The sequence below is a fragment of the Schistocerca piceifrons genome, chromosome 1, assembly GCF_021461385.2.
Source record: "Schistocerca piceifrons isolate TAMUIC-IGC-003096 chromosome 1, iqSchPice1.1, whole genome shotgun sequence".
Lineage (NCBI taxonomy): Eukaryota > Metazoa > Arthropoda > Insecta > Orthoptera > Acrididae > Schistocerca > Schistocerca piceifrons.
The window spans coordinates 306,631,063-306,654,185 of NC_060138.1; positions in this window are offsets into that span (position 1 = coordinate 306,631,063).

Genomic DNA, 23,123 nt, shown 5'->3' on the forward strand with positions numbered 1-23,123 from the left:
TTCTTCTAATGGTATTTTTCAAATTTATTTTTTGTTGTTGTCTTGTATACGCGTTTGAAAATCCAGTGCAATTATTTCAATTGTTCGATTGATCGTGTCTGAGGGAGACATTGCATGTGAATGGTATTGTTGAGATAAAGAGTCACCGTGTGTAATTTTCGTACAGTGACGAATTTTTTGTATATTTTGTAAATGATTACGCGATCAATGAAAAAGGCAAAAATGATGGATAGTAAGAATGACGAAAATGTTAACATGGCGAACTCGCCAACAGAGGAAAACAGTATGATGGATAATGAAGTGGAAAACAATGTAATAAGTCGGGAAAATAGTCCGGAACCATTTCAAAATTTTTCGCAATCAGATAATTTACAGAATACGAGATTAACGATAGAAGATTCTGAAATAGTATCGAACACAGATAGCTTTATGACCATGCAGAAGGAAGTTAGTTTTGCGGGAAATGTTCGGGGCGAAAAGAATTTTGAACCATTAAATATGGAGCAGTTGATGGGTGCAATATTAAATTTGGGATCTGAATTAAAAACAGTGGCAACACGTTTAGAAACACGGATGGGAACAATGGAAACACGAATGGAAACTTTAGGATCTGAATTAAAAACAGATATGGGAACAATGGAAACACGGATGGGAACTTTGGAAACACGGATAGATTCACGAATAGGGACATGTTTCAAAAATATGAAAGATGAATTAAAGAAAGAAATCAGGGAAGAAGTACAACCGATTCTGAATTCTCACAATAATAGATTAAATGCAGTAGAAATCAGACAAAGGGAACAGGATAGAGAACAGGAAGAAAGAGATCGCGTGATAGTACAGAAATTTTCAGAGTTAAATTTACAACGTGCACAAGACAAGGAAGAAATAATTGAAAGAATTGAGGAATCCGTACCAAATGACAGAATAAATAACTTAACGCAACAGTGTGAACACTTAACTACCAAATGTGACAATACTGAAACCCGAGTCGCGACACTTACGGAAGACGTAAATAAACAGAAAGAACAATTAGGTGACTTATCAGAAAGAGTTGAGGAAATTTCAGATAAACTGACAAATCTTAGTTTACATGGGGACAGAGATTCGGATGATACAGCTCCGTTACCATTTGCAGAAACCGAAGAGTATCAGAACATAAATAAGCATGTTGAAAATCAGGGAAAATTTAATGAACGCGTGAAAAAGGAATTTGAGGCATTACGGAAGCAAGTCAAACAAATTGAAGGCGAAATAGTAGGAAAGGACAGTAGAAGGAACTTAGAATCACAGATAGCAGAGGGGTATGAAGAAAGTAATTTATTTCATTTACGGGATGCAACAAGAGAGCGCCAGGCGCGCGAACTTTACAATAATCGACATTCGGACTGGGACAGACGCGGTAGGTCTTTGTCGCCACGAGGCGAAAACTTTGACTATAAACACTTTTTGACTGTTCGGAAATTTAAGATCTTCCGCAACTCTAAGAATGACATACATCCATGTTCATGGTTAGATCAATTTACGTACGCACTTCCGCCAATTTTGCCACTAAGTCACAAACTGGAAATTATGTGCAGTTATTAATGTCCTCAGGGGATTCACTACTCTAAGTGAATATGTGCCGTAGCGAGCATAGGGCCCCGAGCTGTAGTGGTGCTATTTCTCTTTTAGTTTTCTGTACCGCTGCCTACTCTTTTACTATTCTTTGCATCTGTCAAACCAACTCTTCGACTATCAATCTATCTAGTGAGTAAGTGAACAATAACCTGATATGACTAATTGTACCCAAAAGTGACTTTGGAAATTACCGATTGGACTTACTGTACCTATTGCAGCATTCATTCGTAGTTTAAACGAAATGTTACCTGTTTATCTTCGTGACAATATTATTTCATATGTTGACGATATTATTATTGCTAAACATTCCTGGAGTGAGCACAACAAAATTTTGGATTCATTGTTACGTATTTTTGCACGAGTTGGCATCACAGTAAACTTGGAAAAATCTGAATTTGGTCGTTCTCAGGTGAAATTTCTCGGCCACATTATTTCTACAGAAGGTATTCTCCCTGATCCAGAGAAACTAGACGCTATTCGTAATTATGCTGTTCCTACTACAAAACGTGATGTTCGTAGTTTTCTTGCTGTCTGTACTTTTCTTAGACGCTTTGTTAGATTGGACGATTTGGCCACACCTCGTTTTTGCGATCTATCTGGAAAGTTCTTTTTAAACGAAAATCGGTCGACAACTCCGTTTGGTTAGTTTGTATTCCTGATGAGTGGGTCAATAAATTGATTTGGTATACGCATTTCAGTTATGCACACTTTGGTCCCCGAAAATGCTTTCATAAATTACGGGAAAATTGTTACTTCAGTAATATGGAAAAACGTATTCGATCTGTTCTTGCCAAATGCAAATTATGTCAAATGGCTAAGCCTCCAACGATTTCTCACAGAGCACCGTTGTTTCCCATCATTCCAGCGAAATTAAAGGAGATGGCTGCAGTCGATTTGTTTGGTCCAGTGGTTCGTTCTACTAATGGTTTTGCGTACATTTTCGTAGCAGTGGAGTTGACGTCAAAATATGTGTGTTTTACACCTTTACGAAAAGCAACAGCTCGTTCAGTATCTAACGCTTTCATCAAACATTTTCTTAAAGAAGTTGGTCATGTTGACAAGGTTATATCAGATAATGGATCACAGTTTCGTTCTAAAATTTGGCTTCGTACTCTACAGCGTCGTAAAATTAAACCAATCTTCATTTCACTTTTTCACCCTCAATCTAACGCTTCAGAGAGATGGATGAAGGAAATCAATAAACTGTGTCGTCTTTATTGTCATCAGAATCACAGAACTTGGGATCAGTATCTTCATATTTTTCAAAACATTCTGAATGAACTTCCTAATGACTCAACTTCTTTACCGCCTCTATTGATATTAAAAAATAAAGCACCGACAAATCGCATATCTGAAATCATTCCTTTTCCGCCTTCACGGAAACTGCGGCATTCTGAAGTTGTCAACCTGGCTCTGCAAAATATTGCATCTGCGGCTGCTAGAAGAGAGAAATCAGCTAGACGTCCTGGTCGTTTAAAAATCTTGTCAGTTGGTCAAAAGGTATTAATTAAGTCCCACCGTTTGTCTCACAAAGGAAAAGGCTTGTGTCGCAAATTTTTTCTGCTTTATAACGGTCCATATAGAATTCGTAAAATTATTCATGATAACACTGTCGAAGTAGAAACTCTTAAATCACGACGCTCTAAGGGAATACATCATATATCTAACGTAAAAATTTTTGTGGAATGACATACTTGTGAGAAACCAACAGTTTACGTAAACACGGAGAATGCAAGAGTACCGCGCTGTGTTTTGGCGGCGGCACATACTCAAAGCAACAGTCAAGTCTGCGCGCCGCACGAGGCAGTCGTTGACCGCAAACAATTGCTTCCTACGTCACGCGCCTACAGCTGATCGAGCGCTCAGTGCGAATGCACTGACAGACGTAAACAAATACACAGTCTAATTTCTCCGACTAAATTCTGTATAAAGCTGTAAGGACTTGTTGAATTGTGTTATTAACATTCAGTATTTTGCAGGATACGGTTGTATAAAATATTTAAGAACTTCAGGTAAATTCTGTGCGTGTCCGACGTTAAGACGACCTGCTATCGAGAAAATTTCAGAACGAATGTAATTTCCAAGAAGAAACTAATTAACTAAAAAAGGTAACTATTAATTGAGTTTATTTTTCAGGTAACATATTTCCACTTAGGTACGTACTTAGACGTAATTTGCTGCTCGCAATTACGTGATTCATACTTTGTGCTAATTTCATGTTCTATGGATTTACTTGTGAAGCGACGTGCTTGTATACATTTACTGATTTTGACAATTATTGATTAATGAACTGGGTTGTAACTTGTGTATATTATGCATCGCTTAGCTGCACTGCTTTTTCACTGATGTTACTTTTTTTTAATTATGTGCCTGCTGTGCTTATTTATTTAAATTATAATTGTCACCTGATTAGTTGTGCTGATATGTATGTAAGTTATACTTGTGATTTATCTGCTTGCGCCTTCATGTTTATTTATTAGGATGACATATGAACATTTATTTGCTTAGGCTGATATGATGCTAATGACTTGTTTATTACGTAAGATATATGTTTGCTGCTTTTTGTATGGATTACATATTTACACATTTCTGTTTTGTTGCCATAACTGCTCTTTAATTTGGTGTATAGCAATGCTGATGTACTGTGTATAAACATAGAGTTTAGGTCACACTACTGTATTAATTATAGATTGTCGCTTGGCTGAGCCTCGTTGTAGGAATTGTGCTGCATCCACTTGTTGACATTCTGTTCTCTACTGGTATATTTACTCGCTATTGCAAGTTTTGCTTACGCTCAGTGCCTTATATTTTTAAGATAAGAAAATTCACTGCTATAATTCGACGAACGACATTAGTGCAAGAAAGTCATAGAAGTCACATGAGCTGAGGTTTCATGGAAGCTGTATAAATTTATGCTAATAGGAAGGAAGCTAACGACATGACAGACCAAAACTAGGTTTAGACCATTAATAGTTATTACACTGCATTTTTCGTGAGCAATTGAAATAGGAAGTGACACTTGATACAAGAAATACTCTACATGTTTGCTTCTGCTATGATTCTTGAAGTGGTGTACACACTGTGAAATATTATGATCATTCACACTCCGTAATCGTACTTAATTACTGAGAGTTATTCGAACTAAGTCTGTTAGAGGTCAGGTATGCATTTCTTTTATTTAATGATGGACAAGGAACCAAAATGTATCTTATAATTTATAATGAGTAGAAGATTGGGCTCAGATGGATTACACAGAGGTTGTGTGTGGACACTGTGTCTTCGTATTGTATGGGATGCTGAATTGAAGTTGCATTAGGATTTTATCTGTACTTGTTCGAGGAGACTGACTAGAGGAAAGAGTTGTGTTGGAAGTGAGATGATATTGGCAATAAGGTTCACATTTATCGACGTATTATTGAGGTATAGAGATTATATGAAGTTGATGAGAGGTAAGGTAAATGATATTGATGATAAGACGTATTGAAGAGGTATTATTGAGGTATTATTGAGATTAAGTTGATGATTATTGGAGTTTTGGTGTATAAGAGGTAAAGTAAGTGAGGAGCATATTTTTTTTGTTGGTCTTATGGAACAAGGAGGATGAAGATAGCAGACTAGAACACTAAAATAGAAGGAAGATAGTCTATACACACACTTTGTTAAATCACTAAGCAGTATATACTTTTTTTTGGAGAGAGGAAGTAATTGCATATCTTGGCTCACTGACAGTTGTTCAGCAACAGTACATTTTGATCTGGCTTGGCAAACATTGGTCTTGACATGATGACTATGACGTTGACCTAACTATTATTGACTGTTATACATTGCTGCCAGTTCTACTTGATACACATGATGAACATCAGATTTAGACAGAATTTCATTTACACAATTAACACTATTCAGTTACACAGTAGTACTTAATGTGGATGAGAGATGAGTGAGTGTGTTCTGTGTGTTTTCCTTTCCTAATCCTACCCACCTATCTCCTAAACATTATTTTATTGTTTGTAGTGGCTTGCACTGACACCCATAAATATTATAGGTTTACTGGTATTTGTGTATTGTAATAGTTAATAGGACAATTATCTGATATCATTTGTGTGTTTGTTATGATTTGTATGTTACTGTAAAAGCATTTGTATGTGCATTCAAACTATTGTTCATGCCTGAACTGTCTGATTAGTGAAGATAAATATTCTGAACTGTTACCTGCACTTTTTCAACATGATGTGTGACATTTGGTCGTGTTTAATTTCTGCTGATGAACTGTGTGATCAGTAATTGTAAAAAAAAAAATCATGGACTTTTACTGGTACCTTTTCTACATGAGTGGTGCCACTAGGACATGTTTAATTTGTGCTCATAAACTATGATGAACTGTGTGATCAGTGCTAGTGAATTTTATGGAACTGCTTCTGCTGAGAGATGTGACTTTTTGCTGTTTGCACCTGCTCAACATTGCTGGGTGCAACTGATGGACTACTCCTACTGAAATGGTGTCACTTGTTGGTGTCTGCACCTGCACTCAACATTGCTGGGTGCAACTAATGAACTGTTTCTACTGGAATGATGTCACTTGTTGCTGTCTGCACCTGCTCTCAACATTGCTGGGTGCAACTGATGAACTGTTTTTACTGAAATGAAGTCACTGGTTGCTGTCGGCACCAACTCAACTTTGCTGGGTGCAACTGATGGACTGCTTCTACTGAAATGGTGTCACTTATTGGTGTCTGCACCTGCACTCAACATTGCTGGGTGCAACTGATGAACTGTTTTTACTGAAATAATGTCACTTGTTGCTGTCTGCACCTGCTAAACTTTACTGGGTGCAACTGATGGACTGCTTCTACTGAAATGATGTCACTTGCCGGTGTCTGCACCTACTCAACATTGCTGGGTGCAACTGATGGACTGCTTCTACTGAAATGATATCACTTGTTGGTGTCTGCACCTGCTCAACATTGCTGGGTACCACTGATGGACTGCTTCTACTGAAAAGATGTCCCCTGTTGCTGTGTGCACCTAATCAACATTACTGAGTGCCACTGTTAGAACTGTTTCTACTGAAATGATGTTACTTTTTGCTGTCTGCACCTACTCAACATTGCTGGGTGCCACAGATGGACTGTTTTTACTGAAATGACGTCACTTGTTGGTGTCTGCACCTGCTCTCAACATTGCTGGGTGCAACTGATGAACGGTTTCTACTGAAATGAAGTCACTTGTTGCTGTCTGCACCTGCTCAACATTGCTAGGTGCAACTGATGGACTGCTTCTACTGAAATGATATCACTTGTTGGTGTCTGCACCTACTCAACATTGCTGGGTGCAACTGATGAACTGTTTTTACTGAAATGAAGTCACTGGTTGCTGTCTGCACCTACTCAACATTGCTGGGTGCCACTGATGAACTGCTTCTACTGAATTAATGTGACTTGTTGCTGGGTGTACCTGCTAAACTTTACTGGGTGCAACTGATGGACTGCTTCTACTGAAAAGATGTCACCTGTTGGTATTTTTTTTGTATAACTAATCATTGAAAGCATTATATGTGAACATTTGTATAAACTGATTTTTTGTATATTGTGTAAACTATTATGTAAAGTCACATGTATGAAAAGAAGTTGTATTGCTTACTGTATTTCATATATTAGGTTAGTGAAAGGTCAGTGCAAAGCCAAAATTTTAACTAATTATGTGATAGTTAGGTATTAATATTATGTTTTATTTTTGTCTGTATTTTTCTGGACGAATTTGGTGGTATTTTCACCACCAATGCTGGCAAAAATACCATCAAATTCTGGCCTGTGGAGGAGGGGCATATGAAAGGTGGCTACACTGTGCCACTGCGCCAGAGAGTGCGCCAAAGAGTACTATTAAGCCGCCTCCACAGTGCGTGTTAAGAGCTCATGGCAGTCAGTGCTTGTGGAGAGATCGGAGAGGACAGTGGTTGTTGAGAGTTCATACCGAGATGTGCTAGTGGGCACTGCTTGTCGTGAAATCGGAGGGCTATGTTGTAGTAAAGAGTGTTCTTCCATGTTGTATGCAGTTATTTGATGGGAGAGATAGCAGATGTTATTGTATTGTGTGCATTTCGTCAATATATATAAAGGTAAAACTTATAATGTTCCTTTATTAGTTGTGTATCTGAAATAATGTGTCACTACAGGTTCAGTCAACAAGGCATCTGGCTCGTGTTCTTGGATTAGAGTGTAATTGTGATTTTCTTGCGTAATTATAGTTTTTCTAAATTTCTTTTGTCACGTCAGTATAGTTGGTATTAAAAAATTCTTGTCTTGTTGGAAAAGAACCGTGCCAGATGTGGGCGTTGAGTCACACTCCCACATACAGAACAGTTACTCTTGTGCTTGGATTTTGTAGGTTTTATAGTTGCTGGGGACTTAATTAATTAACTGTGTTTACGAAAATTTTCTTACATTGTTCTTTGCAGTCAGATTGCGTAATAATACTAGTCAGGGCCAACCGATTACGAGACTTACGTAATCGGACAGACAGTTACAAAAGTATTTTCAATCTTATATAAATTTAATTAAGCCCCCATGCAACCGACAACGTGCTGACATGAGGATAGTTTCCAACCGATTTCCCATACACAGACAGCAGTTGACCGCGTTGCCAAGTGAAACGTTGTTGTGGTTCTTCGTGTAAGGAGGAGAAATGCGTACCATTACGTTTCCGACTTCGATAAAGTCGGATTGTAGCCTATAGCGATTGCGGTTTATCGTATTGCGACATTGCTGCTCTCGTTGGTCGAGATCCAATGACTGTTAGCAGAATATGGAATCGGTGGGTTCAGGAGGGTAACACGGAACGCCGTGCTGGATCTCAACGGCATCGTATCACTAGCAGTCAAGATGACAGTCATCTTATTCGCATGGCTGTAACGGATCGTGCAGCCTCGTTGCGATCCCTGAGTCAATAGATAGGAACGTTTGCAAGACAACAACCATCTGCACGAACAGTTCGACGACGTTTGCAGCAGCATGGACTATCAGCTCGGAGACCATGGCTGCGGTTACCCTTGACGCTGCATCACAGACAGGAGCGCCCGCGATGGTGTACTCAAGGACGAACCTGGGTGCACGAATGGCAAAACGTCATTTTTTCGGATGAATCCAGGTTCTGTTTACAGCATCATGATCGTCGCATCCGTGTTTGGCGACATCGCGGTGAACGCACATTGGAAGCGTGTATTCGTCATCACCATACTGGCATATCACCCGGCGTGATGGTATGTGGTGCCATTGGTTACACGTCTCGGTCACCTCTTGTTCGCACTGACGGCACTTTGAACAGTGGACGTTACATTTCAGATGTGTTACGAGCCGTGGCTCTACCCTTCATTCGATCCCTGCGAAACCCTACATTTCAACAGGATAATGCACGACCGTCTGTTGCAGGTCCTGTACGGGCCTTTCTGGATACAGAAAGTGTTCGACTGCTGCCCTGGCCATCAGATTCTCCAGATCTCTCACCAATTGAAAACGTCTGGTCAATGGTGGCCGAGCAACTGGCTCGTCACAATACGCCAGTCACTACTCTTGATGAACTGTGGTATCGTGTTGAAGCTGCGTGGGCAGCTGTACCTGTATACGCCATCCAAGCTCCGTTTGACTCAATGCCCAGGCGTATCAATGCCGTTATTACGGCCAGAGGTGGTGGTTCTTGGTACTGATATCTCAGGATCCATGCACCCAATTTGCGTGAAAATGTAATCACATGTCAGTTCTGGTATAATATATTTGTCCAATGAATACCCGTTTATCATCTGCGTTTCTTCTTGGTGTAGCAGTTTTAATGGCCAGTACTGTAATGGGCTCTGAGCACTATGGGACTTAACATCTATGGTCATCAGTCCCCTAGAACTTGGACCTACTTAAACCTAACTAACCTAAGGACATCACACAACACCCGGTCATCACGAGTAGTGTAATAATAAACCTCTGACACACACTCTATATTAGTAAGTAGAGTATAGAAGTAGACGCAAAAAGACTAGTAATGCGCACAGTGGATGAGAGTACCTGTGATGCAGAGCGCATGCGCCACCGAACGCCTGCGCCGGGCGCCTGAGAGGTGTGCGCTCCCGCTGCAGACAGTCCTCCATATCTGTTGCTGTGTGGGCGGGGCGGCCCCGCCGCCCACGCCCCGCGGCACAAGTGCACTCGTTATCTGGCGCTACGTGGCGCGTCCCGGCGCTGCCCGCGGACGAAGGCCAGAGGTCGCGCCGAGCCGAGCTGGAATCACCTCGCCCCGCCAGTAATAGCGGCCAGATAGGCGCCGGCCACGTCGCTCCGTTCTAAACCAGCCGGCCCACTCCATCACGGCAGCACGCAGATTACCGCCTTATCGCACGCACATCTGTACACGCGTGCGCGGGCTGACTCACGGCCCCGCGCTGCTACCGCCGCGTTAATCACTACGCGCATCGCTTGCATCTGCTAGAGCCGAGACCGCTGCAGTATAGCATTCTTCCGTTGCGCTGGTCACAGCGGACTGTAAAAAAAAGAAAGGATGTACGAAAACACATAGAGACGGAGTGACAAGTAGGGCTGATACAACACCCGGTCGGAGGAAAACTAATCGCCATAATAATGAATGCAGATTGCTTATTTCAGTCACATTTGAGAAATAATGAGAATTAAAAGCTTCGGCTGTTATCGACTATCCTCAGATCTACAAAAAATGGAACACATGTGATAGATAAATAGGAAAAGCTGCCCTCCTATTTGATTATACACTACTGGCCATTAAAATTGCTACACCAAGAAGGAATGCAGATGATAAAAGGGTATTCATTGGACAAATATATTATACTAGAACTGGGCATTGAGTCAAACAGATCTTGAATGGCATGTACAGGTACAGCTGCCCATGCAGTTTCAACACGATACCACAGTTCATCAAGAGTAGTGACTGGCGTATTGTGACGTGCCAGTTGCTCGGCCACCATCGACCAGACGTTTTCAATTGGTGAGACATCTGGAGAATGTGCTGTCCAGGGTAGGAGTCGAACATTTTCCGTATCCAGGAAGGCCTTTACAGGACCTGCAACATGCGGTCGTGCGTTATCCTGCTGAAATGTAGGGTTTCGCAGGGATCGAATGAAGGATAGAGCCACGGCTCGTAACACATCTGAAATGTAACGTCCACTGTTCAAAGGGCCGTCAATGCGAACAAGAGGTGACCGAGACGTGTAAACAATGGCACCAGATACCATCACGCCGGGTGATACGCCAGTATGGCGATGACGAATACACGCTTCCAATGTGCGTTCATCGCGATGTTGCCAAACACGGATGCGACCATCGTGACGCTGTAAACAGAACCAGGATTCATCTGAAAAAATGACGTTTTGCCATTCGTGCACCCAGGTTCGTCGTTGAGTACACCATCGCGGGCGCTCCTGTCTGTGATGCAGCGTCATGGGTAACCGCAGCCATGGTCTCCGAGCTGATAGTCCATGCTACTGCAAACGTCGTCGAACTGTTCGTGCAGATTGTTGTTGTCTTGCAAACCTCCTCATCTGTTGACTCAGGGATCGAGATGTGGCTGCACGATCCGTTACAGCTATGCGGATAAGGTGCCTGCCACCTCGACTGCTAGTGATACGAGGCCGTTGGGATCCAGCACGGCGTTCCGTATTACCCTCCTGAACCCACCGAACCCATATTCTGCTAACGGTCACTGGGTCTCGACCAACGCTTGAAGCAATGTAGCGATACGATAAACCGCAATCGCTATAGGCTACAATCCGACCTTTATCAAAGGCGGAAACGTGATGGTACGCTTTTCTCCTCCTTACACGAGGCATCACAACAACGTTTCACCAGGCAACGCCGGTCAACTGCTGTTTGTGTGTGAAAAATCGGTCGGAAACTTTCCTCATGTCAGCACGTTGTAAGTATCGCCACCGGCGCCAACGTAGTGTGAATGCTCTGAAAAGCTAATCATTTGCGTATCACAGCACTTTCTTCCTGTCCGTTAAATTTCACATCTGTAGCACGTCATCTTCGTCGTGTAGCAATTCTAATGGCCAGTAGTGTATGTACAAAATGGCAGCCAAGGTTATCTTTGTAATTTGAAATGCGCCATGAATTTCTTTAAAATTCTTATTACTTTTTATGAAATTATATGCATTGAAACACCCACTTGTTACTGGTATTTTATTCACGACGCTGCGCCATCATCAGACGCATTTACAGTAACTTTTACGTTGTATTTAATAGCAACTGTAAATGCATCTGATGATGGTGGCATGTTGCTGCAACGCGTCGAGTTAATAAAACACTGTATGTAAAAGTAACTGTAAATGCACCTGATAATGGGAGTATGCTACCGAAACGCGTCGTGCTAATAAATTATTAGTAACATTTGGCTGCTGCAGTATATGTTATTTCATAAAAATCTTACAACACTGTCTTCGCCCTCAAATAACATCTATGTAAAATGAATAAATTTAAGTTTTTATTAATTTCCTAGCGTTAATGTTCCATTGTGTTCTTAATGATTTTTAACGTTCGGTTACATATTTTCTGAAAGAGTGCGCAAATAATTTACTAACTTCGAAAAGGTCACGAAAATCATTTCAAAACGTACTTGTTCGCACACATTTCTGAATGTGTGCTTCTGTTGTTTAATTTGCCAGCTTTCAGCTCTCAATCCTCTTAATTTTTAACTCGAACTGTGAACTAGTCTTTTATTTCGTGATTTTACTGATGGGTTTCATTGTTATAGTCACTGCTTATGTAAGACAGTGCTTCCACGTGGCATAAACTGGACAAAGATGTCTGCCCCTCATATACCCCCTCCCTCCTCACGCCTTCCCCCAACCATTACACTTGTCTGCCTGTCGTCCACAGTTCAGCGTGATGCCTATGTCAATACCTTACTGTACTTTCACAGTCAGTATTTTAACGTTTAGGCGACCATAAAACGGCGACGAAGTTTATCGTAGAAACTGTGACAAAGCTGAAAAGTCATATATAATGAATCGGTTTATTCCATACGTTTCTCATTTTTAGGCCACTTTTTGTAGATATGAAGATGAGTGATAAAGGTAATCCAACACCTGTCATCGCCCGCCGCGGTGGTCTCGCGGTTCTAGGCGCTCAGTCCGGAACCGTGCGACTGCTACGGTCGCAGGTTCGAATCCTGCCTCGGGCATGGATGTGTGTGATGTCCTTAGGTTAGTTAGGTTTAAGTAGTTCCAAGTTCTAGGGGACTGATGACCACAGATGTTAAGTCCCATAGTGCTCAGAGCCATTTGAACCATTTGAACACCTGTCATCGCCTATATTAAATCACACCTGTGACGTAAATCAATCATCAGCAACTTTCCAACAGTTGCTGTTCCTCCCCGCAGATATTATCTCTACTCATATCGAATAAGTATTTTTTTTTAGTTCTGAAACGCACTTTTCTTTCTGCTTTAAGCCTTTCTGGATGACTTCCACTGTCCAACGTTCTTCTGATGAGTAAATTCCATCCACCAAAAGTGCTAATAGAGATTCAGATATCTACCTGGACCGGAATGAAAAAGTTTTCTCCACATAACTGCAGGAACATTTTAGAAGATTAGCTCCATTGTGCAGCCTGCAGGTGTTTAAAATTATTATTTCTTATGATCTTACGTTTTTTCAGTCAGGTAATTTCAGTATGCAGATATTATCAAGTCCGCGTTGGGTGAGTGGTAAATACATTCAGCTCTTCAGTCCAAAGGTTTTGAAATTCAGGCAACCGGTTCTGTTTAATCAACGACACGGGTAATTTATTGCGTTCCAGCATTATCACAAATATATTTAATGCCATTATTCGTTTTTAAATAGAAATGAGTAGCGTATAAAGGCTGAAGATCTTTCAAAAACACTGCACAATCCCTGAAATCGGAAGGCCTACAATGAAATAGGGCAGATTTAGGAGAAGACACTATATTGTGGGAAGAAATAAAATGCTTCAAATGGCTCTGAGCACTATGGGACTTAACTGCTGAGGTCATAAGTCCTCTAGAACTTAGAACTACTTAAACCTAACTAACCTAAGGACATCACACACATCCATGCCCGAGGCAGGATTTGAACCTGCGACCGTGGCGGTCGCGTGGTTCCAGACTGTAGCGCCTGGAACCGCTCGGCCACCCCGGCCGGCGGGAAGAAATAAAGGGCTAATGTGGCTGTAATGTGCATGTGACACTGGATAGGGAGGATGGATGGCAGGTGAAAGAATAGGAATAGGTGACTTCGGAGTAGGCCGAGCAATAATATTAAAAGGTCTAGGGGACGCGATGTGTGACGGGAAGAAGGAATGGGGATGCCTCGTTAGGTAGGATAGACCAAACGTGGTACCTCAGGCGCCTCATGACTCAACATCAGAACTAGTACGGTCACACAGTAGGATTATGCTAAGGAAATTGTTAAAAAAATCCACTTGATTATATGCTATACCCAAATAACAGGTATTCATTTCCAGGCTAGTATCACCACGTCTGCACATTCATGCACTCATATTTTTTGTTGTGAAGTCCACGCCTATACTTACGCACTGTTCATGGCGCTGGTATAGAAGATTTCACGTAACATCTCTACCCTTTGTACGTCAGTCAACAAATAAGAAGAAATCCCTTTAACGAACTTAAATACAGTGCCTACAATGTGTCCGGCAGAGAAGATCGACTTCGCTATTTTGTGTTCATGGCCACAGTCTTCAACATACTTGTGTGTGCCTGTGTGTGTGTGTGTGTGTGTGTGTGTGTGTGTGTGTGTGTGTGTGTGTGAGTGTGTGTGAAGCAACGCATGCAAGTGTTGTCCATAATGAAAAATCAGTTGTATCCTTTTTTAAATGGTCCGTACATCAATGAGAGAAATTAATTATTGCGCTGCATTAGTATTTTGACCCGAATTCTATAAATTTCTTGTCACCTATGCAACATGAAGTCTTTTGGCTAGTCTCCATGTAAATATATTACTCTTTTCTCTTATTAGGCCAGAGCTTCATTCGTTTCATACACCTTCAATAGTCGACTGTCTAGTGCCATGTCGTACTGGTTTCGATGTTTTCATTAATGGTTGTAGTTTTGTGATAATCTTCTAGAGAATAAAGGCAACGTTTTATGCAAAAACCCATTTATTTACTGTTGGAAATGAACGGACGGAATAATTATAGAACTTTACCACGTCTGGATGAATTTCTGCTGACAATAAATCATGCAAAAACATTTCTGGTCTCTTCATTCATACATTAACACACACACACACACACACACACACACACATATATATATATATATATATATATATATATATATATATATATATATATATATGGTTCAAATGGCTCTGAGCACTATGGGACTCAACTGCTGAGGTCATTAGTCCCCTAGAACTTAGAACTAGTTAAACCTAACTAACCTAAGGACATCACAAACATCCATGCCCGAGGCAGGATTCGAACCTGCGACCGTAGCGGTCTTGCGGTTCCAGACTGCAGCGCCTTTAACCGCACGGCCACTTCGGCCGGCTATATATATATATATATATATATATCCTATGATAAGAAGGTTGAAGGTTGAAATATGAGATTCATTCAGAAGATATCTCCGCCCCCTCGGACTCTTACGGATTTATGGACAGCCCTGCACCATCCATGGTGTCAGTTCTCTCCAGCACTACTTCATTCATTAGTCGAGTCCATGCCACGTCGTGTTGCGGCACTTCCGCGTGCATGCGGTGGCCCTACACGATATTAGGCAGGTATAACAGTTTCTTTGGCTCTTCATTGTAATACTCAACATCAGTCAACATTAGCTTTGTGTATTCTTAACCGCCATTCTTTGAATATTTTACTTTCCATTACACTCGAAAAGTCCGTTGAAGAGTATTAGTTATTACCTTTCTAACACACTTCTTCACATGAACTTACACTGTATGTTTCATCTTCCGCTTTTAATATACCCATCCGATTTTTGTAGATGTTCTCAGATGTACGTATTTTTTTTGTTTAGCGATCTGTATTATGAATCATACTACTGTTAATTTTTTAGAGAAAGAGATGTCGATATTTCATCGGCTATTAAAAACATTTTAGACGTAGTAGTAAAGCTTACGGCTCCCTGAACTCTCCAGCTTCAAGCGCACAAAGAGCCGGGCGCGGTTGGAACTCAACTGGCTGTTCGCACGGAACCGCAGTCCTCGCCGTCTTTAAATCAGTGAGACAGAGTTTGTGCCCTGCTAGTAGTTCGCTCCGATCCGTTCCGGGGAAGATGTTTATACCCGACTGGGCGCCCTGAAGCCGCAACGGGCACTAAGTCAGGTCCGCATACCTCCTCCCAACCCGAGGCACGATCGTGTTGGCTGCTCGGACATCTCTCGCCTTTGTAGGCCAATGCCGCGTTATAAATACAGTTCCTCGTCACGCGACGGAAATCTGCGGTACCAGACGAGAATGGCTCTTGGGTTATGCGGGACTGGAACTTAGACCGAGGCTGCCCAACTTCGACCAGACTCTGGCTCGCTAAACTTGTCGGTTCGGACTTCAAGTGTTCGTTTCCAACCGCTACATCAGACGAAAATTCTGTCAAGATCGCTCTGCGTTTCTTAATGTATCATCCAACCATGACGCTTTCCTATAGACAACGGCGTCGAAGCCAACAAATGAAGAGCACTTCTGAAAACATCTGAAGAATCGCTTATGTATATTAAGAATACTAGTAGTCACTTACAAAAATTATTATTTTTTTAAATATATGATAGGAGCCGCTCGGCTTCATCGAATATAATGTATCATCATGTGATATAACGAGTGAGGACGCTCACTTCACAAATATTTTTCTATTCATTTTTTGTTATGTTTGTAAAAATAATTTTTGTAACTGGTTATATAGATTTTTAGTGCCCACTCGTTCTGGAAAAGATATTTCTATAAACATTGAAACCCAGGTCAAAGGATAATAAACCTTTGTTTTGCAATTGGTTGGCTGATTTTTTTCAACCTCTTCAAATTTACACAGTTGCTGTTTCGCAGCCATGTTTAAGATTTTGAAATGCTAGTAGCGTTATCATGATTCTTAGAGGATCCCATGTCCTATCATTTCAGTAGAAAATGTGTGTGAAACCTTACGGGACTTAACTGCTAAGGTCATCAGTCTAAGCTTACACACTAAATTATCCTAAGGACAAACACACACACCCATGCCCGAGGGAGGACTCGGACCTCCGCCGCGACCAGCCGCACAGTCTATGACTGCAGCGCCTCAGACCGCTCGGCTAATCCCGCGCGGCCATTTCAGTAGAATCTTCATCGTTTAGTGTAACGTATTGCATGCGCCAGCAGACAACCATTCGTTTAACTAATCCCACTTTTATGCAGAACATAAAGTCGAATCGTATCTTTTTTGCCAGCTGACATGTTTGGTCCTAACACTAGCTGATACTGCAGTAAGACAACACCTGGGAGTTAACTTGTTCTTTTTATAGCTCTGCACCCCAGTCGGTAAAAGCAAAACCTTTATAGAATCGCTTGGTTGTCCATCTGTCTGTCTCTCTGCGTGTCTGCCCGACTGTTATAAACACGTTTTCTCCGGAGTGGGTGGACGTATCAGGTTGAAATTTACGTCACTTACTTTTACAGGCTCCAGACGGTGATCCTCTGACAGCTGACGAACAAGATACGAGGGTCACTCCAAAAGAAATGCACAATTTTTTTTTAATCCATCTTTTATTCTACATGTTTGAAAGTTTTACAGTGTGTAGATACAACCTTTAGAAACAATATTTTCATTTCTCCCCATAATTTACGTCCCTCTCAACTGCCTTACGCCATCTTGGAACCAGCGCCTGTATGTCCGCACTGTAAAATTCTGGACCAAAATGTTGGAGCCACTATTTGGCAGCGTGCACAAGGGAGTCATCATCTTCAAACCTTGTTCGACGAAGAGAGTCTTTCAGTTTCCCAAAGAGGTGATAGTCACATGGAGCCAGGACAGGACTGTAAGGCGGATGTCCTAACATTCTGCGTGGTTTCTGTTTGTTCTAAGTCGTGTCTCCCTACCACTTTCGCGCAACGACGCTCTGAGCGTGTTTTTTTAGGGAATTGACTAGTTTGAACCTGGGACCTGTTGCTGGTAAGGAGACGCCAGACCACACATGACATGTAGAGTTCAGAAGAGTTCAGTGAGACTAGCGATGATATAACCAAATACTTAATGATTTCAGCGTCAGCTCCATTGCCCTCCCTGTAAAAGAATCTTAATACTAACTAAATTTAGTGGAAGGGGTTCAAGGCTTTGCTATTTTTAGTTAGCTGGTAAAATAACGTCGAAAAAGCAGTTAAGTTTACCATTGGAAATTTTATTCTACTCACAAAACATTTTTTATAAATTGCACTATTGATAAAAGAAAATGTTTTAATACAGGATGATAAAAACCAACTGCGTTCAACAAAAATGTGAACTAATATTCCCTGAGGTGAACCGATAAGATGAAGAAAGAGGAAGTTCAGGACACCAGGGAATAACCTCCATGGTACTAGAGGGAGTTAGCTGTAGAGGATAAAAAGTATAGGGGAAGATCAGGATTGGAATACATACAGCAAATAATTGAGGACGAAGGGTGCAAGAGCTACTCCGAGATGAAGGGTTGGCATAGGAGAGGATGTCGGGGCAGGTTGCATCAAACCAATCAGAGGGCTATTGAATTTTTAAAAAAATCTCGAAGTCGGTCCTGACGATCCGCTTTAAGTTATGACATTTAGTCATTTCATTCTCGTTATTTAGTTTAGTTTGTTTGAATATTTACGGTCAAGACTCCTCGACAACTTTGCCCTACGTTCTAATTCGTTCCTACAGTGATTATTCGTAACAGTCACATGTTGCAGTGGTTATAATTTCATATATGACACAAAAACTGACCCATGTTAATAGGTGCAATAATACTTATTCGAGTTTAACAATTTAAACGACATTCGATCGTACATCAGTGAGATAAGCAATTACCCAGTCTCTCAATTCCTAATTAATAATAGTGTCAGACTGAATGCGAATTTGTGCACGTGTAGGAGTTTTATAGTCGGCATTACGGACAGTGTATGTGTGTTTCTTTATGTTTAATCATCATATGATTGGCAGTAATCACACTTATTAACGAAGTGAAACGGACATACTAATGTATGAATCACTTTATGCATTCAAGGTAGACCTGATCAAGTGAAAAAAACAAGTAAGCTGTGTTGCCCACAAATTTATTCAATGACATCAGAAGTGTGAAGAGTGTTTGACTACTCAAATCGTTCTAAAAAAAAATCCTTAGTACTTAACTAGACTTAGCTCTAACGCAGAATATTTAAATGTTTCAGTTTTATTTTTCATTATGTGTTTTCATATATACTACGTACGTACACATTTTAAAACGTTTTCTACGTTATTTTTTCGTATTTTTATTAGTTTTAACTTTCTATGTAAATTACATTTTCCAGTCAGTAAATATTTAAAGGGTGGCAGCTGGATGACCGCCGCCTTACAATCTAACTCCAAACAAGCACATATATAGCCGATATACGGCTGTCAAAAGAATTGTTATAATTATTATTTCTATACAGTTCCCAAATACTTTGTTAATTTTCTTTAACGGTAGTTTTCCTACATTATTTACTCGAAGTTGAATGAAAACTGTATCGGGTGCATAATTGATGTATATAATAGATTTGCTGCTCGACACATCATGTATTATGCTATGTATTGCACTCAGTGTACATAGATACGCTATCAATGTAAATACTGTATATCTTTCCAATCAAACTTGAAGATGCCTTTGTACGTCCCGTATGTAAATATAAAAGCAGTTTTGCTACTGAGATCTGTTTTTGTAGAAGAAGATTATTCCCTCGTAGCAGTGTGTCTCCATATAAACTCTATTTCACCGAACGTGAAGATGTATATCATTCGTACCTCGGTTCACAAAACGCCCAGCGAGCCCATAATCTTTTCTAACAAATTATTTATTTACACACTATTCGGAATTGCAGTATATCTTACGCTCTTAACGCCACATAAATTTCTCAGAATTGTATTTAAGGACTCGCATTCAGATTTATGGATGCGGGGCTCTTCATTCTGCAGCGAAAGGCGGACACAATGGAAAGGGCGTACCCGCCAGACAGAGCATACTTTATAGCTCGCCATCCACTAATTAACGTTGCCTCCTCGTGCTTCCCGCCTCCCTCCCATCCTTTCTCTCTATCTCTCTCTCTCGCTTTCTCTCTCAGTTTGTCTGTTTGTGTGTGGGGTGGGGGAGAGCGCTTGATCGCGAACGCGAAACAATTTTCATTAACATAACGATAGCTTCTTAATCGATAAATGATAAGTTATTGATCCGTCCGAGCCTTTATGCAGCACAACAGTTAGTTGAGACTATACTTGAAGTGAAGTTTGTCACTAGTAACTCCTACAGAAAGGAACTGAAGTAGAGCAGTGATTAAATTAGCGGATGCATAATGGGATGGTATCACTTTAGAAGAATACTGAAATAGTTCCTTAGAAATGGCTACCTTTCCGACGTGGCTAATATTCCGTCCCTGATTACCTCGATATCAAAGATATATGAATTTTGTCTTTCTTCTTAACTCTCAACACAAAGAGCAGTTTTGCCTCACATATCGTGCTGAAAACTCTGGTGGCTCCTGCCTCAATTTCACAGAAAACTTGGTTTGGCAAGTACTTGCACGTTTCCCTATTTGTATGCCTCAGCACGGGCCTGATTCAGCTCGTTTCGGTAGCTGGACTGGTGTCAAATATCTGTGTGACAGACTTCTTTTTAGCGGGTTTCTGGTAGACATTCATTATGACAAGTGTTACATTACGTCATACTCGGCAGAACATCCCCTCTATTTTTGTTTCCCATGGGTAAAAAATTGGTTAAAACACTTTTTTTACATATACATGCATAAAAATACGGTGAATTCAAATAACTTTTGTAATAAAATACATTTTTTCCTGAAGGCATATCATTTAAAACCATTAAGATAAGTGTTATCAGACGCTGGATCACTTATCAAGAAATACAGGGTGATATTTAACTTTGTTTCCAAATACACTGAACCACGATTAACCAGTTAGTATAAAAATTATAATTTACAATTCTTAACTTAATTGATTAGTCTAAACGTAATCATAAGCGCTACTCTACATGTGTCGAGACACAGCCACAGCTTAACCCATTCTTTTACACATGGGCAGTAAACTTAGAGACCGTTGACTATCTAGTACGACGCAATGTAATACTTGTGATAATGGTTTTTTTAAATGTGTGCCCCCAAACAAAATTGCATTTTATTATAATTACTATCTGAATTTCTTATTTTCTTATGTATAATTTTTTTAACTTAAACTATTCTTTTACATATGGGCAATAAATAGAGGACTTTGGATATCCAGTGTTACGTTCGTTGTATGTTTTTGTAAACAGTAGGCTCAGTTGCACTAATGCTTGCGCATGTGTGAGTTTGATTGGAATGTGTCGTTATAATTACGTTCAATTTATGTGACAACTTATAATGGTATGTAATTGTGAACAATGTTAACTGGCATACTATCTTTCAAATTCTAAAGGTGGCAGGGGTAAAATACAGGGAGCGGAAGGCTATTTACAATTTGTACAGAAACCAGACGGCAGTTATAAGAGTCGGGAGGCAAGAAAGGGAAGGAGTGGTAGAGAAGCGAATGAAACAGTGATTGTAGCCTATCCCCAATGTTATTCAATCTGTATATTGAGCAAGCAGAAACAAAATAAAAATTTGGAGTATGAATTGAAGTCGAGGGAGAAGAAATAAAAGCTCTGAGGTTTGACGATGACACTGTAATTCTGTCAGAGATAGCAAAGGACTTGGAAAGAACAGTTGAACGGAACGTACAGTGTCTTGAAAGGAGGATATAAGATGAACATCAACAAAAGCAAAACAAGGATAATGAAAAATAGTCGAAGTCAGTCAGGTGATGCCGAGGGAATTAGAATAGGAAACGAGGCACTTAAAGTAGTAGATGAGGTTTGCTATTTGGGGAGCAAAATAACTGATAATGGCCGAAGTAGAGATGATAGAAAATGATACTGGCAACGGCAAAAAAAGCATATCTGAAGAACAGAAATTTGTATACATCGAATACAGCGTTAATGCAAGTATTTGTATGGAGTGTAGCCATGCATGGAAGTGAAACATAGACAATAAACAGTTTCGACGAGAAGAGAAGAGCAGGTTTTTAAATCTGGTGCTAAAGAATAATGCTGAAGATTATATGGGTAGATCACGTAAATAACGAAGAAGTACTGAACGGAATTGAGGAGGAGAGAAATTTGTGACACAACCTGACTAGAAGGAGAGATCGATTGGTAGGACACATTCTGAGGCATTAAAGGACCACCAATTTAGTACTGGACGGAAGTTTAGGGTATAAATATCGTAGAGGGAGACCAAGAGTCCGCAGCTTGTGGTCGTGCAGTAGCGTTCTCGCTTCCCGCGCCCGGGTTCCCGGGTTCGATTCCCGGCGGGGTCAGGGATTTTCTCTGCCTCGTGATGACTGGGTGTTGTGTGATGTCCTTAGGTTAGTTAGGTTTAAGTAGTTCTAAGTTCTAGGGAACTGATGACCATAGATGTTAAGTCCCATAGTGCTCAGAACCATTTGAGACCAAGAGATGAATACATTAAACAGATTCAGAAGGATGTAGGTTGCAGTAGTTACTCGGAGGTGAAGAGGGTTGCACAGTACAGAGTAGCATGGAGAGCTGCATCCAATCAGTCTCTGGACTGAAGACCATAACAACAACAACAACAGCAATTGTGGAATTCTAATAATGTAAAAGTATGACATGGCGTTTGATCAATGTATTGATTCTATGTATGGTTCTTGTACTATTTGTATTTATAGCACTGATGATAGCTGCGCTGTCAGTTGAGACCTAGATCAGCAGTGCAATTAAAAAGACAGATAATGTTACAACCGATGCTGACCTCCTTTCTGTCCTGGATTTCAGAAAGTATTTCTGTTTAATTCTAATTAATAATTAGAATATAATAATTGTGATAATCAAATAGCGTGTCTTCGAGAATTTGATAATACTGCAGTTGTTTTGATTCATGTTTCGTACACACTCTGAACGAAGAGTATTTTTTTTTTGTCCTAAGAAGTGCAAGTAAAAGCAGAGCACAATACATAATCTCACAGATTTGATGATACATAAGTTGTTTTCTATCAGTTGTTTGCGCTGATGGAGCCCTGTTGAAATAAAAATATTTTTTTACAATAGTCTCCTATAGTATAACGGCGTGTCTAGAGTGAGTTGGTGTAAATGGATTGCAGCAGATGAAGGCAGCTCGTGGGTACAAGTGTACAGTGCCACTAGTGTTGTTTCACTGGTGAGCGCAGTAAACACACCGATAGGTCGTCTGTCGTTTCGGTGATGCCCCAGGCTGTCGTCGTCATTATTAACACAGTTCGTGTG